Source organism: Globicephala melas, chromosome 10 (genome assembly GCF_963455315.2).
Source record: "Globicephala melas chromosome 10, mGloMel1.2, whole genome shotgun sequence".
NCBI classification, from domain to species: domain Eukaryota; kingdom Metazoa; phylum Chordata; class Mammalia; order Artiodactyla; family Delphinidae; genus Globicephala; species Globicephala melas.
In genome coordinates, this window is record NC_083323.1 from 12,161,939 (window position 1) to 12,172,914 (window position 10,976).

A 10,976-nucleotide genomic window follows, 5' to 3' on the forward strand; every position below is an offset into this window, starting at 1 on the left:
GGGAGGCTCAACAGGGAGGGGATACGGGGACATGTGTGTGCATATGGCTGATTCCCTTTGTTGTGCAACAGAAACTAACACGGTATTGTAAAGGGATTATACTCCAACAAAGATCAAAAAAAAAAAGAAAAGAAAAAAAGGAAAAAAAGAAAATGACCCATGTTCTAGATTTGTCTTTTTTCTCCTGATTAGATTCTGGTGAAACATTTTTGGCAAGAATACTATGTGGTTATGTTAAACCTCCGCATAAGGTAAATAAGGAAACTGAGATCCAGTTAGCTGGCGGCAGAGTTTAGATGCTTTTTATTACCAGATTTTTAATTTGCCTTTATTAGGCCTATGACTGATTATGTAGGGCTTTTAGGAAAAGTGCCTTTGTGTCAAGTGGGAGATGCTCACTAAACAAAGGGAAACAGACTTATAAACGATGCTATTCCTTCTTTATAAAGCCTGGTGGTTAAACACATCTAGACCTGGCTTTGGATCCCGTTAGTAATAAGCCGTGTGACCTGGTCAAGTCTATTACTGTCTCTGTGCCTGGGTTTTCTTATCTGTAAAATGGGGATAATTATAGTATCTACCTCCTAGCTTGTGTGAAATCAAATTATCCATGTCAAATATTTAGCATTGTGCCTGGCTTGTTATAATTGTTTGATAAAAAGTAATTATTTCCGTGGATATGTTTTTTTTAAATTTGTAACTGATACTTTCTTTTTAATAAAAAGTGACATATAAAAAACAGAGTTTTTAAAAGAAGCTTTTCCATGTGATTTGTCAACTATTTTTTTCTCAATCACTTCTTTCCTCTAAGCTATTCTTTTTTTTCTGTTTTAATATTTTAAAAATTGAAGTACAGTTGATTTACAATGTGTTAATTTCTGCTGTACAGCAAAGTGATTCAGTTATACATACATATATACATCTTTTTTAAAAATATTCTTTTCCATTATGGTTTATCATATGATTTTAAAAATATATTTATTTATTTTTGGCTGTGTCGGGTCTTAGTTGTGGCATGCGGGCTCTTTGTCGCATTGTGCGGGTTTCTCTCTAGTTGTGGCTCATGGGCTCCAGAGTGCGTGGGCTCTGTAGTTGTGGTGTGCAGGCTCAGTAGGTGTAGCATGCAGGCTCATTTGCCCTGTGGCATGTGGGATCTTAGTTCCCCGATGAGAGATTGAACCCGTGTCCCCCACATTGGAAGGCGGATTCTTGACCACTGGACCACCAGGGAAGTCCCTATCATAGGATACTGAATATAGTTCCCTGTGCTATACAGTAGGACCTTGCTGTGTATCCATCCTATATGTAAAAGCTTACATCTGCTAACCCCAGCCTTCCACTCCAGCCCTCCCCCAACCCCCTCCCCCTTGGCAACCACCAGTCTGTTCTCTACGTTGGTGATTCTGTTTCTGTTTCATAGGTAGGTTCATTTGTGTCATATTTTAGATTCCACATATAAGTGGTATCGTATGGTATTTGTCTTTCTCTTTCTGACTTACTTTGCTTAGTATGACACTCTCTAGTTGCATGTGGATATGTTTTTATAATTATGATGATTGAGAAATGAGTGCCCTGGTCCTGCCCCCTGCCGCCTTCTCCTCTCCCTGAAGTGAGTGAGCAGGAGGGAGGTAGAGGTGGGGAAGACCTGGAACTTGAGCGAGCCCCGCACAGGAGGAAAGGCATGGCCTGAATCTGGAATGTCACAGGATTCTCTGCAAGGCACAGGACTCAGGGCTTGGGGACACTGGGGCGCAGTCCACGCTGTGGACCATGTGAAAGACGTCTGAGGAGGTTGCTGCTCTAAGCCTGGAGCCATGATCTTCCCCCAGAGCCCCTGGGAGGGTGGGCATTCATTGTACACCTGAAACTAATACAAACTTCTATGTCAATTATATGTCAATAAAACTGGGGAAAAAATGAGTAAAAGAGTGGAGTGGCTGAGAGGAGGGATTGTTTCTCACCTCAGCATCACCCGGCGCATCCTGACAGGCGCCCCCATAACCATCGCTGCTCTTTCCCAGGTCCCTCTTCTTGTGGCGGCTGCCTCATCTCTCCTTCCTCTCTGTCCTCGTCAGCCCACTTCCTTCCCACGCTCCTCCCCAAGTGCCTTTCAACTTGCACACCTGCTGTTTCCTACACACGCGGGGGAGGGGACCTCAATTCTGCCTGCCGCGATGAGGACCCCCACTTTACAGATGAAGAACCAGGGCTCCCAGAGCTGGTGAGGCAACAGGGAGTCAAGGTTAGACCAGGGGACACAGGAATTGTGGCGAGGGGTGAGGACCGCGCCTCGTTCGTCTGTGTCCCCTTGGAGTGGGGCACGTCTGCAGCCGGACGGGGTGCCTGACTGGCCGTCTCCTCAGGTTTCCCAATGAGCCACCTGCTCGCCTCACCACACAGGCAAGTCCACTTTGCTGCCCATCAGCAGAGCCACTCCGGAGGCTCTTTGGAGGATTGCGGTGGACGCTGGGTGGGCCCCCTGAGATTCTAGATCTTTCTCATCCCAGATGAGCTACTTACTGGGAAAGTCACTCTCCCTCTGGGCTTCATCAGACTCCTCTGTGAGATAGAGATGTTGGATTAGATCAGAAATCCTGACCTCAGAGGCCTCCAGGGGGCCCGGCAGGCAATGTGAGTAAGGGAAGTTAAGGGGTAGGGGCCCATGGGTCCCGTCCAAAGGGAGCAGTTGGAACTCAGCTCCAGCCAGCTCTTGCCATGAAAGACACCCTCTTTTATTTATTTATTTTAAAAAGAGATGAGAAATTTCACAGGTTATTATTATTTTTTTTTTTTTGGACATTGACAATAAACTCAATCGAAAAAAAATCCCCTTACAAGACTTGACATGGCCCGCGAGCTGCCAGCGTGAGCCCTGTGGGTTACCTGGGTCTTCCACTCCCTCCTGTTCTCCATCCGGTTCTCTGATGGTTTGGTGGGTCTGTGATTCCTGGGCGGGTCAGGTGGGGTTGATCTGGGATGAGATTTCAGAGATGGCAATTCCTGCCTCCTGTCCTTCCACACATCCCCACTCTGTCATGTGTCACCGACATTCCCAGGAGCCCACACATTGCACCAAACAAACATTCCGTGTGCTGAGTGCCCAGGGACCGGTGTCATCCTGTGCCACTGTCATCATTCCACCCAGGTGAGGTCTTCAAGGATGAACCATTGCGGGCCAGCCCTGCAGGTTTCACGGAGACTGGAGCCCTGTAGGTTTTTACTAACAAAAAGTAAAGAAAAATTCTGATTGTTCCCTGTGTGTCAGGGAGGACGAGGGCTCTGACTTATTCCTTGACACATCCTCAGAGCCTCAGAGCCTAGTACATAGTAGGCTTATAGCAGGGGAGGGTCACGGTGACTGTAATCCCTGCGGGGGGCAGAGGCAGGACTTGAAGGTGGAAATACTGAGCCCAGATTTCCGAGGCCTGAATGAAAGCAAATCAGGATCAAACAGCATGGGGCGCACTAAGAGTTTGCCTTAACTATTTTTTTGTTTGTTTTTAAAAAAATTATTTATTTGGCTGCACTGGGTCTTAGTCACGGCACGTGGGATCTTCATCTCGGCGCACGGGCTTCCCTCTCGTTGTGGCACGTGGGCTTAGTGGCCCCGCGGCATGTGGGATCTTAGTCCCCTGACCAGGGATCGAACCTGAGTCCCCTGCGCTGGAAGGTGGATTCTTAACCACTGGACCACCAGGGAAGTCCCTGAACTCTTAATTATATATGTTTTTAGAGTAACCTTTAAATGGTTACTTTTAAAGTACTCAAAAAATGGTATAGATGATCTTATTTGCAAAGCAGAAATAGAGACACAGATGTAGAGAACAAACGTATGGATACCAAGGGGGAAGGGGTGGGTGGGTGGGACGAATTGGGAGATTGGGATTGACATCTATACACTATCGATACTGAGTGTAAAACAGATAACTAATGAGAACCTACTGTTTAGCACAGGGAACTTCACTCAGTGCTCTGTGGTGACCTAAATGGGAAGGAAATCCAAAAAAGAGGGGATATATGTATACGTATAGCTGATTCACCTTGCTGTACAGTAGAAACTAACACAACACTGTAAAGCACTTATACTCCAATAAAATTAATAAAAATAAATAAAAAATAAATAAAAGTACTCAAAGCCACACAAGCTTGTAAGTTTTGAAGTCCAGAGCACTTTTTTTTTTAAATTATGGTAAAACTACATAACATAAAATTTACCATTTTAACCTTTTTTTTTCAAGAGGGTATTCAATTGTTTATTTATTACACGTGATAATGGATGATACACAAGCTTCACTCCCATCTATATCTGGTACCATAATCCAATTTAGATATATTGCATAGGGTGTGCCAACAATCATATTAATAATCAAAAAACTCCATGACTTTTCTTGGGTGACCCTCTTCACGGTGAACTCCAGGTCACAACGCAGTAACTGTCAGTTCAACTACACCAAGGTTTCGGAAGACAATAGCTTCTCCACCAGAGCAGGTTTTAAATAAATTTTGAATGGAACCTGGCATCACTCTGAAGGAATACTAACTTCACACTGTTGGGGTAGTTTACCAAAATGGCTTCAGAGTAGACTAACTTTACACAGCACATTTAAAAAAAAGGCCCATTTATTCAGCGTCACGATCAGACTATTACATTTAGCAATCAACAGCATGGGTGCAAAAAAATAAAAATTCTACATTAAAACCCTTTGTTGGAATGCTTTCCACTTTCCACAGAAGAGAAACTAAAATAAACTTTTATACAATTAGTCACAAATACAGTCCTCGAGTTTTTTTGCCCATACACGTGAGTATTGTCTAAAACATGTCTTCTTTGTAGCAGCCAGGCCCTGCCAGCGCTGTGCTTGGCTGAGTTCCCAGATCTGCTGTAACCTGTAGCTTCTCTGTCACTCCTCTGGCTCCCCTCTCCTGCTAAGCTTTGTTTCCTGGCAGTCATCAAAACCTCCTGCCACTGCCGTAGCTACTGCTGCTGGTGGAACCGCCATAGCCACCTCGGTTTCGGGGTTTGGCAAAGTATTGGCCTCCACCACCATAGGGGCCAGAACTTCTGCCTCCAAAGTGTCCTCCTTTCATGGGTCCAAAATTTGAAGATTGATGGTTGTAACTGCCCAAATCATTGTAGCTTCCACCACCTCCAAAATGGCTTCCATCATTACCAAATCCTTTATAGCCATTTCCACTGCCACCACATCCACTGCCACCACATCCCCCGCCACCACAGCTGCCACCAAAGGCACCTCGACCTTTCCTCCACGACCACCACCAAAGTTTCCAGAACCACTTCGACCTCTTTGGCTGGATGAGGCACTAGCCGTCTCTTGCTTAGATAGGGCTTTCCCTACTTCACAGTTGTGGCCATACACAGTGTGGTATTTCTGAATGACAATCTTGTCTACAGAGTCATAGTCATCAAAGGTTACGAAGGCAAAGCCTCTCTTTTTGCCACTGCCTCGATCAGGCATGATTTCAGTCCGTTCAATTTTCCCACACTGTTCAAAATAATCTCTTAGGTGATGTTCTTCAGTGTCTTCTTTAATGCCACCAGTAAAAATCTTTTTCACAGTTGAGTGGGCACCAGGTCTTTGAGAATCTTCTATTGAGACGGCCCTCTCTGGTTCCACAACTCTTCCACCCACCTTGTGTGGCCTTGCATTCATGGCCGCGTCTACCTCCTCCACAGTGGCATATGTGGCAACCCCGAAGCCTCTGGAGCGCCTGGTGTCTGGATCCCTCATCACCACACAGTCTGTGAGCACTCCTCACTGCTCACAATGGCTCCTCAGACTGTCATCGGTTGTTTCAAAGCCCAGACCTCCGATGAAGAGATTCCTCAGCTGTTTGGGCTCTTTGGGTGACTCTGACTTAGACATGACGGTAGTGGAGGCGGGGGGGGGGGGGGGGAGACGTCAACGATGCTTACTCAGCGGCGTCCACGGGCAGAAAGGCCATTTTAACCATTTTTAAGTGTACCTTTCAGTGGCACTAAGTACATTCACATTCTTGGGCAACCGTCACCACCATCCACCTCCAGAACTTTTTCATCATCCCCAACTGAAACTCTGTTCCCATTAAACAATATGCCAATTAGATTTTATGGTTTAATGATGGGTCGGTGGTGGGGGTCTGGTCAGGTGGAATGGGCTTCTATGGGAGTTGGTGGGTATCCCATCGCTGGAGGTGAGCAAGCAGACTGGTGTCAGATACAGGGATTAGCTGAATGGTACTAGTCTATGACTCTGTACTTGTCTTTACCAGGATTCTGTCGGAGGATGAGATAAAAAGCCTCACTTGTTGCTGAGGTGGGAGGTTTTGCTGTGTGGGTTTTTTGTGTGTCCCAGGGGACATGATTTGACCTGCAGTTTACCTGGATTAAAAAAAAGCTGTCCAGTAATGAGGCTCCATCATACCTCACACAGTCCACAACCTCATCAGGCCAGTGTGAGTCCAGACCTGAGACATGGTGAGTTCATTCGTGCTTCTGCCCATTCCATCACTTTCCAGAATACATGATAGCCCCCCTCCACCCCTGCAAGAGGGTGCAGACACTGTTGGTTGTCTACTTAACAGCCATCCCCCTGCCCCCTCGATGACAGACCTTCACTTTGTTGGGGATTCAGATGTACTCAGGGAACGTGTGCCCAGTGCCAGGGCATGAATCATGATCGTTCTAAGGTGTGGACTCTGAGCCATGTTGTGGTTGTTCCATTCCTCTTTGCCTCTGTAATCATGGTGGTAAATTCCAAGATGGGTGGATGACTTGGTCAGGAGCTCAGGAGTGGCTTGTCTGAGCTGAGCCCTGAAGGGTGAGTGAGTTAACTGGGGGTTGGGGTTGGGGTGGGGCAGTGCTAGAGAGAACAGCATGTACAAAGGCCCTGTGGTCAGTAGGGTATGAAACTTCTGAGGTGAGAAAGCCAGCCTGTATGTCTAGAGTGCAGAGAATCTGGAGAGGGTGGCAGGGCCCAGACCCCAGAGGCCTTGCGGGATGGGCCAGGAAGTGGGTCTTTAACTCAAGAACAAGTGAAGGGTTTTAGGTGTGTGTGTTGGGGCTTGGGGGTGCAGGTGTTATAAAATATGGTCAGATTCGCCTTTTGAGATTGATTCTGATTGTGTGTGAGGAAATCACTGGGGGGAAGGCAGAGTTGATGCTTTAATCTTCTAACTTTATGTCCAGTAAAAGTCCAAAAGCCTCCACAGTTTCAGAGATCCCTGGACACTTATGTTTTCACCACTTCCCCTGCCATTCTTGCTTCTTCCTGAGCGATTTCTGCTCAGTACTGTGCTGACTCAGACATGAAACTTCACCCCTTCTCCATTTCCATAAAACCCTCCTCTTGACAAATACTGGTGAGTGGAACATAGATCTCGGGGTCATAGAGAGGGGTGATATCAGGTCCCACACAGAGGACACTTCACAGGGCATCTTAGATAAGTCTATTCTTCCAGACCTTTTGGGGATACTCTGTTCCCTCCCCTCCCCCAGTCCAGTAGTTCATCTCCAGATCTTCCCCCAACCCTTTGCCTGGTCACCTCGGCTCCTCTCTCCTCCTCCCCTTCGCTTGTCTCTGGGCTCCCCTCCCCTCTACCAGGGGGCATTGGAACTGTAGGATTCATCTCCCGCTGACACACAGAGCAATTCCGCTCTCCCTAGCTCCCTCTCCAAGCTTGCAGATCCCAAGTCACAGTTCACAAACCTGACCATGACTTCTGTTCATTTTCTCCTACTCCTGCCTTTGATGGAGCCCAGCCTCCCATTTGCAGCCTTTTTGCAGCCTTTTTGACACCTCTGGCGGTTTTGTTAACTTTGTTACTTTCAAGCATGAAAAAGTCCAAAGTTAAATCTCACATCTGATTGAACACCCACCTCCTCAGTTCCCAGGGCCTTACTGGAGAGACTTGGAGGGGGTGGGGTGGCCTGCTCCTTTACCCCCCTTCCCCCTGTCCTTTGGGTCCCTTTCTTCTCTGGTGGGCTATGGTGGGGACAAGAAACACAGAAAGGGCCTCATCTCTTATCAGGTGGCGCTGCCGTGGTCCTTTCTGTGTGATGTCCCTGCTTCTGTGGCCCTCATTGGTGGCTCTTGATGTCCCCTGTGTGGCAGGTGTCTATGCAGTCTGGATAGACGGGCAACGGAAGGAGGCTGTACTGGCATTTGTGTTGGATGAATGAGTGGCGGGATGGTGGATGGATCGGTGGTGCACAGATGGGGGGAAAGGGACGCCGAGAGATGGAGGAGGGAATGGAAGGCATTGGGCGTTCGCACCTGGAGGTCTCTGACTGCCCCTGTCTGGCCCTCAAGCCCCATGGCAACATCTGAGAAGGCTCAGCAGTACCCATTCTTGATCCTCAGTCGGTGGGCAATGGGTAGAGAACGCGGTGGGAGAGTAACCGGGGAGGGGTGAGGGAGAGAGGGGATGGGTCTTCTCACCGCAACTTGGGGTCTAAAAGCTAAGATTCCAAGTGCCAGGGAGGGTGGGGCAAATGGGACTCAAACAATTTGAGAGTCTGGGTTTGCAGGTGTCAGAGGGAAGAACAAATCTGACTCCATATTGGATCTGTTTCCTTTAACCTGTGTATTCTATTGCTTTTGCTACACGTTAATCACTAAAAGAATGTTGTCTATAACCTGAAATATACGGGATAACCTATTCTCAAGGCTCTGACCTTTACAGGTATAACACTTTTCCATTCATATAGAGCTAAAAAGTTGCAGAACACAGAATAACATTTGTCTTGTTGGAGGTTTATAGGAACATCGACCAGATCTATAAGCTGCAAGAATAAAGGTTTCCGGCACCAAGAAGTTTACAACAAACAGCCACGCCCCCTCCCCTTTTAGTATAAAAGAAGCCTGAATTCAAACCCCGGTAAGACGGTTCTTTGGGACACTAGGCAGCATCTTCTTGTTCTGCTGGCTTTCAGAATAAAGTCACTATTCTTTGCCCCAACAACTCATCTCTCGAGTTACTGGCCTGTTGTGTGGTGAGCAGTATGAGCTTGGACTCAGTAACACAGAGTTGAGGTGGGAAGTGGGAGCAGACTGTGTCCACAAGGGAGAGACCAGTGCAGAAGCCAGGGGTCAAGAATGGCCACGTGCGCAGTGAGAATCCGCCTGCCAATGCAGGGGACACGGGTTCGAGTCCTGGTCTGGGAAGATCCCACATGCCACGGAGCAACTAAGCCCGTGGGCCACAACTACTGAGCCTGCGCTCTAGAGCCCGTGAGCCACAACTACTGAGCCCACGTGCCACAACTGCTGAAGCCCGCTCGCCTAGAGCCCATGCTCCGCAGCAAGAGAAGTCATCGCGAGGAGAAGCCCACGCACCGCAACGAAGAGTAGCCCCCGCTCATCACAACTAGAGAAAGCCCACACACAGCAACAAAGGCCCAACACAGGCAAAAATAAATAAATTAATTAAAAAAAAAAAAGAATGGCCACGTGTGGTGAAGGTGAAGGCCGAGGCCTGTGGGAGCTTGGCAGGTGCCCTGGCCGATGGTGAGCTCAGCTGTCCTCATTCCCTGCCCCTTTAGGTCGTGGGACTGCCTCAAACAGCAGGCAGGCCCAGTGGGGCTGGACAAACAGGCTGTACAGTTAGTTCCCAAGAACGAGCTGCTGGGGCACGTCTGGCTGGAATGAGAAACTGCCTCGGTAGGCGATGCAGTCCAATTATGATGCACAAAAGGTAAAGTATACTAACTCCTCATTGCATTGCAAAGTGTTCTGTAGGCAGAAAACCAAGACCAACAAAAAACGTGCAAATTCAGGTCCTGGGGAAACCGTGATAAAGGAGGTCCTTGGTGGGAGAAGGTTTATAACCTGCAGACCAGTTGGGGAGCATTAACATTCTGGGGGAGCCAGGGGTGCGTACAAGGGGCCAGGAGGTGTTTCCACAGAGGGACTCCCAGCTACCGTCCTTTCCCTGCTCCCTGCTGGGCAGGCTCCATGGGGGACCTGGATTCTAGTTCTGATTCTGCCACAGATTTGCTGTGTGGCTTTGACCAAGTCTCTGCATCACTCTAGGCCTGAGAAGGGACCCTGCCTTGCTTCACCCTGGCAGCCCCCTTCCTGCAGGTGGCCGGAAGCTCCTGCAGACTAAAGGGCACGTCCAGCCCGAGCTCCCCAGGGGGCAACCGGTGTGCTAGCAAGGAGGTGGCCCAGGGCCTTCCATGTCTGCTGACCTGGCCAGCAGGCATTTTCCCACTCCTGTGGTTCCTGCAGCGGGAGAAGAACCCTGGGACCCCATGTTGCCACTTCTGTTACGAGGATTTGTAGCCTCCCATTTTTTTTCCCAGAGGGAGGATTGTGGAATTTGGGGGTTGAGGGAGCAGAAGAGCAGAGTGGGAGGAAGCCTCAGGGTCATTTAATCAATCTCCTTGGTTCATAGTTGGGGAAACTGAGGCCCAGGCAGGAAAGGGCTTGTCTCAAGTCAAACTGTAAATCAGTGGTGGTGTGGGCCAGAAGCTGTGTCTGCTGATCTCCCGCCAGGGCTTGGGGCCACACAGCCTCTGCCGGACAAATAAGGCCTCCACCCTGGCCTCGCTGAGCTCTCAGGCTGGACTGAGGGCTGCCTCTTCTGGGGCAGAGCGGCCCCTCCCCTCCCTGGGCCACTGTTTCCCTGTCTGTGATACCACAGCGGCCCAGCCTGGACTCTGGGAGGAAGAGGGGTGCAGGCTGCCCTAGGGCAGGGGCAGGGAGAGGCCACAAGATTCCTGAGCCAGAGGCAAAGGGAGAAGATGGGGCCATGTGAGGCTGCTTCCCTAGCTTGGTCCTGCTGCCCAGGGCGGGCAGAAGAGGGCCCTGCCAGCTCGCTGCCTTGGAGCTGCTCTAAAACATAGTAGGTGGCAGTGGGGACCAGGACAGCCCCTAGCCCAGGCTCTGGGTGCCTGTGGCCTCCTCGCCTCCACCTCCTTCCTGTTCTGCTCTGCTCCTGGTCCCAGTGGCTGGCCCTTCCTGGGCTCCCAAGGC

The 10,976-nt window shown here is 49.1% G+C and overlaps 1 pseudogene; it reads right to left on the reverse strand.

The window, feature by feature from the left end:
- Window positions 1–4,500: 4,500 nt before the first annotated feature.
- Window positions 4,501–5,885, reverse strand: LOC132597991 (heterogeneous nuclear ribonucleoprotein A1-like; annotated as a pseudogene).
- Between the last annotated feature and the right edge of the window lie 5,091 nt (window positions 5,886–10,976).